The sequence below is a fragment of the Triticum aestivum genome, chromosome 4B (genome assembly GCF_018294505.1).
Source record: "Triticum aestivum cultivar Chinese Spring chromosome 4B, IWGSC CS RefSeq v2.1, whole genome shotgun sequence".
Lineage (NCBI taxonomy): Eukaryota > Viridiplantae > Streptophyta > Magnoliopsida > Poales > Poaceae > Triticum > Triticum aestivum.
The window spans coordinates 273,488,839-273,494,838 of NC_057804.1; positions in this window are offsets into that span (position 1 = coordinate 273,488,839).

Consider the following 6,000-nt stretch of genomic DNA (forward strand, 5'->3'; position numbering starts at 1 on the left):
TTTTTTTCTGTCATACATATGACACTTCTATGACGATAATTGTGACAAAACCCGGTATCATCATGACAGAAAATGGGCTTTTAGTCCTGGGCGGGCCGGAGACGCAGCTGCATGACATTCTTTGGGTCGTCCATGACAGAAAAAACCATGGTAGAAGCGAGGGGGAGGAAAATTTTGGGGAGTTGCCGGTTACAGTGGGAGGTCGGGGGCGGAGCGATGCGTGTTTCTCTCGTACGTACGTGCATGTGTGCGAGGCATTGGCTCTAACTGAAGCCGAGCGAGGCGTTGGGCTCTAACTGAACCCGAGCGATTGCACTACACGCTACGCATTACTGAACCTGAGGGATCGATCGATGGCTATTAACTAAACCCGATGGAGCGATTCCTTCGCTCCTGCTGCTAACTGAAGCCGATCGATTGGATGAACAGTGAGTATTGCGGGGGGATTTGGATGAACAGTGAGCGGTGGCGTTGCCTCTGGATGAACAGGAACCCGTGGTGTGAAGGGCTGGATGAACAGTAGACGGTCGAGGGGTGGCCGTGGAGGGGTGGTTGAACAGGACCCCGTGGTGTGGAGGGCTGGATGAATAGTAGACGGTGGAGGGTTGCCCGTGGAGGGGTGGTTGAATAGTAGCCGGTGGAGTAGCGCACGGTGGAGGCTGGATGAACAGGAGCCCGTGGAGGCTGGAGGAGGTCGACGGTAGCCCGTGGAGGCTGGAGGAGGTCGATGGTGGAGATGAACAGTATCCCGTGGAGTCCCGTTTTGCGGTACACCACACCCCTCCCCCCCATTTTGACTGTAGTGCTCCAACACAAGTCCGTTTCCTCCGTTTTGCGGTACGCCACACCCCTCCCGATCAACAGGACCCTCGTTTTGATCGTAGGAGGTCTGTCTCGTCCATTTTGCGGTACGCCACACCCCTCCCGATAAACAGGGCCCCCGTTTCGACCGTAGGAGGTCGGTTTCCTCCGTTTTGCGGTACGCCACAGCCCTCCCGATCAACAGGACCCCGTTCCGAAAATAGGAGGTCTGTTTCCTCCGTTGTGCGGTACGCCAGGCCTCGTTTCCATCGCCTATTCCGTCCAAGCCCTCCCGATGAACACGACCACGCATTCCGTTCCGACCCAGCCCGTTGGCTCCCACGCATTCCGTTGCCTCCCGATGAACAAGACGCATTCCGTTGCCTCCCCATGAACAGGACGACGATGTTGTTTCTCTGTTCCGATCCAGTCATGTACGTATGCACGAGTAGGCGTTCGAGACCCTGCCCGTATGTACGTATGTAGTCGTATTTTCTTTCTTGCACCCTTGCCGTTGTACGTACCTGTACATGCTATGTGCGCGCCTCTACTACGACACGTGCGCGCCTCAACTATGACACGTGTGCGCCTCTACTACGACACGTGCGCGCCTCTACATCGACCAGTATGTACGTACACGTTCGCGACCAGAATGACAACGGTACGTACGCTTCGACCAGGTGGGTCCCGACTGTCAGGCACTTCCTTGCCTGCGAAGATGTAGCTGGTGGTTCCCAGCAGTCAGGGGGGCGAATCGTTTTGGGTTTTTTTTTGCCCAGACGCACTTCCTTGCGTGCGAAGATGTAGCTGGTGGGTCCCAGCAGTCAGGGGGCGAATCATTTTTTTGGACGCACTTCCTTGCGTGCAAAGATGTAGCTGGTGGGTCCCAGCAGACAGGGGGACATGTTTTTTTTCGCGAAATACGGTGGCCCGTCCGGTGGGTCCCCGCTGTCAGGTGGAGGAATAATTATTTTGCACATAATAAGGAGGCACTTCCTTGCTGCGGCCATGGACCCAGCTGTCAGCCTCTCCACATACAGTCCACGTCCGATGGAAGCCATTCCTTGACCACGTTGACCATGCCGCGCCGAGAGCAGCAGGGCGGTGGACGACGGCGAGGCCTAGGAAGGGGACGACGCGGAGCCGGGGAAGACGCGGCAGTGGATGCCCACGTGTAGAGGAGTATCAGGGTTCACTCGTTCGGCTGTGGTGTGAGGCTGTCGTCGCCACAGAATAACAGGGGGTGTGGGTGCGTAGAGGGATGGCCTGGCAGCGGTGGGAGTAGTAGGGGGCGGTGAGGCCTCCGCGGCATCACAGCCGGCCACGGGCGGCAGGAGCAGGCGGCACGACCGGCGCTGCTTTGGGCGGCTAGAGCAAGAAGACCAGAGGTTGAAGAGGTCGTTGGATGGACATCGTACGGTCACTGGAGCTAGAATCGTTCATATATTGACTAAAGTTGACAAAGGCCTCCGTCCCAGTCAACTTAGTAGGCCCACAAGTCATCCTCCCACCAAGGTTGGTCCCATCTAGCAGGGGGTATTAATTTTTTTTGTGCGTAATAAGGAGGCACTTCCGGTGGGTCTGAGCTGACAGCGGGGGGAACGTTTTTTTCACGAAATACGGTGGCCCGACCAGTGGGTCCCAGCAGTCAGGGGGAAACGTTTTTTCATGAAATACTGGTGGCCCGTCCAGTGGGTCCCAAATGTCAGGTGGAGGAATAATTATTTTCCGCGTAATAAGGAGGCACTTCCTTGCGGCTGCCGTGGACCCAGCTGTCAGCCTCTCCACGTACAGTACTCTTCCGATGGAAGTCGGTCGTTGACCACATTGACCATGCCGTGCCGAGAGCACCATGGCGGTGGACGACGGCGAGGCCTAGTAAGGGGACGACACGGAGCCGGGGAAGACGCGGCAGTGGAAGCCCGCGCAGAGAGGAGTACGAGGGTTCGCCGGTTTGGCTGCGGTGTGAGGCTGCCGTCGCCGCAGAATAACAAGGGGTGTGGGTGAGTAGAGGGATGCCCTGGCCAGCGGTGGGAGTAGTTGGGGGCTGAGGCCTGCGCGACAGCACAACCGGCCATGGGAGGCGGGAGCAGGCGGTCCCGTCGGCGCTGCTTTGGTGGCTGGATCAAGAAGATCAGAGATTGAAGAAACACAACGGCCATTGGATTGACATCCAATGGTTACGTCTGCTAGAATCGTTTGTTGACATAGTATATAATAACTAAAAAAATCTTGCATACGCGTCAACTAAACAGGCCACAAGTCAGACCACTACCTCTTTTTTTTAATAATTTATATATAGCTCATGGCAACTTCTTATGCAATTTATTGCAGTCGTTTTTTGGTTGGCCAGGGCCAATTTCGCATATTCTGTGGGTTCCAAACTATTTTTAATACCGAAATGTCGAGCCAGATTTAAAGTACTTTGAAGATATATTTGAATTAGGTTAATGCCCAGTGAAATAGGAATCTGAAAATGTGAAAAAAAATCAGAAATTATAAAGTAATTGCCAATTTGTCATCTGTTTTTATATTTACAGCCCATTTCATATTACTTGCAAGGCGTAGAAAAATAAGTAGGCCTGGATTGGGTATTCTTCAGAAAAAATAAACTGGGCTCATTTGCACAAAGAAAAAATAGCTGGGCCGGTCACATGGTGAACATAAAATATAAGCCTGGGCTAGACGGGCCACAGCCCAGTTCAAACCCTGCTCTGTCTCAACAATACCAAACAAAAAAAATACTGCTCGAGTAGCTACGTCTCAGGTGTCAGCCGATCTTGCGTTGTTCTCTTGTCTATTGACTATATACGCTCACAATGTCGTGGGTCCCAGATGTCAGGAAAACACTAGGAGGAAGCATTTTATTTTTCCATACGCTGACGTGGTGGGCCCCTACTGTCATCCTCTCCACGTACTTCTGCCGATTCCTGTTGTTTGTTGACCATGTTGACAATGCGAGAGGGCGGCGCCGCGGCGAGCGCACCAAAGCGCGCGGAGGACGTCAGCGTTAACGATTTAGGAGACGGTGGGGCGGCGATGCATGCGCTGAGGCGCAGCCAGCCGTGGGAGGCGGAAGCAGGCGGCCCCGCCAGCGCTGGTTTGGTTTTGGCGGCTTGAGGAAGACATGACTGAAGAAACACGATAGACTGTAAAAGCAGCAGGCTAGAGTTAACTAAAACTAGCAGGGGCACTTAACAACCAAAGCTGAAAGTAGTTTGAGTACTTATACTGGTTCAACCGTACAAAGCACGCCTCGAACAGTGCTACTTTGCCTACAGGCTAGAGTTAACCAAGGGTGAGGCCGCCAAGCTCCAGGACAAGGCCCAAGCGCCACCCCGCGCATCCACAACCTTCTGAAAGCGGCTTCATCTCGCAACGTGGTCAATAAACAGGATATTCACTTTAGAGCCATGGAAAAGCATGAACATAATCTTCTATCCTATTCTCCAAGATGGACGGGCCTTCATTATCTGGGACCACCCACAAATAAGTATATTTTTGCCTCCAAGGGGAATTGAGTAGGTCGACATAAACATCATGTTGTGACCAAGCGCAAGTCTGACCCGACCATGGTCAGGCATCTGTATAGGAACAATAGAACTCGGCAGTTCCTGTTTCAAGAAGATCACAGCTATAAAACTGTGTATAAGCAATAGTTTATGAACAACATATATAACAGAAAACAGCTCCTACCATAAGTTTCTCGACACAGTTGGACCTATTCAATGAGTGCAGCAGTGGCACACATATCCCACGTGGCCTTCCACCATTGAAACGCCCCACAAGGACCTCAAGACGATCAATAAAGTGTAGGAACATGTGGATGTCGATCCAGTCAACTTCAGTGCCATTAGTAACAGCCGAGTTATTACAGAGTAACAAACAAGCAGACTGCTTAACTCTGAAAAAACCTACACGTGCCACCAATTATAAGACAATATTAGTTAGAAGTAGCATCTTCGTGAGAGATTCGTTGCTACTTCTAAAGTTAAATTGTGATTAGTTAGACAGAATAGGTGGATTAAGAAGTAATCGAGGCAACAAGCAAGAACCAGATACAAAACTAACATGGATGAACAATTGGAACGACGTCGGGGTGGAAGATCGCAGTGAAGTTGAGACCAGGTTCTGCTATTTCCATCAACATTCGTGCGCCAACTTTCAGTCCGTAACACTTGAGAAAGTTTATCCAAGTTCGGCCATAAAAAAAGCAGCGATCTTCTTGGTTCATGAACCCAACTCGGAAGCAATATCCATGGATTGTCTTCACTGTGACCATTAAACTAGTGTATTCAGTTATGGCAAGGCCGAGCATCTTGAGTACATGTGTTCTGGCAGAGTGAAAGTGCAACTATCCCTAGGTGGTTTTGGTAATTCATAACAACATATAGCTCATTGAGCTAATGCTATTCCAAGACTATTATTTCAGGAAAGCTCAATGAATGGCATGGCATGGATGATGAAAGTGGATCCCTCAAAATACTAAGGACAAAGGATTGGCTCAAGCTCAAAAGCTCAAGACTCTTCATTTTATATTTTAGTGATCCAAGATCACATTGAGTCTACAGGAAAAGCCAATACTATCAAGGAGGGATGAGGTGTTGCTTAATGAGCCTCTTGCTTCATGTGCTTAGTGATATGCTCCAAAACCCTCAGCTACTTTCTCACATCCACAAATGACCTAAACCTAAAGCCAAAATCGGTCACACCGATTCTTCCTATCCGGCGCCACCAATTTCAAAAGTAATAGCCACTGCCACAAACCCTAGGCAAATCGGTCCTACCGATAGGGATCTCGGTCTCACCGAGATGGGATTGTAATCTCTCTGTTTCCCTTCGTAACGTTTCGGTCAAACCGAAGTGAGCGATCGGTCCCACCGAGATTGCAATGTAAACTCTCTGTTTCCCTTTTGTAACATTTCGGTCTCACCGAAAAGAGCAAATCGGTCCCACCGAGTTTACCTGACCAACTCTCTGGAAAGCTTATTACCAAAATCGGTCTCACCGAGTTTGTGTAATCGGTCTTACCGAGATTACGTTATGCCCTAACCCTAACCGAATCGGTCTCACCGAGTTGCATGTCAGTCCCACCGAAAATCACTAACGGTCACTAGGTTTACTAAATCGGTCTGACCGAGTCTGTTGAATCGGTCCCACCGAGTTTGGTAAATTGTGTGTAACGGTTAGATTTTGTGT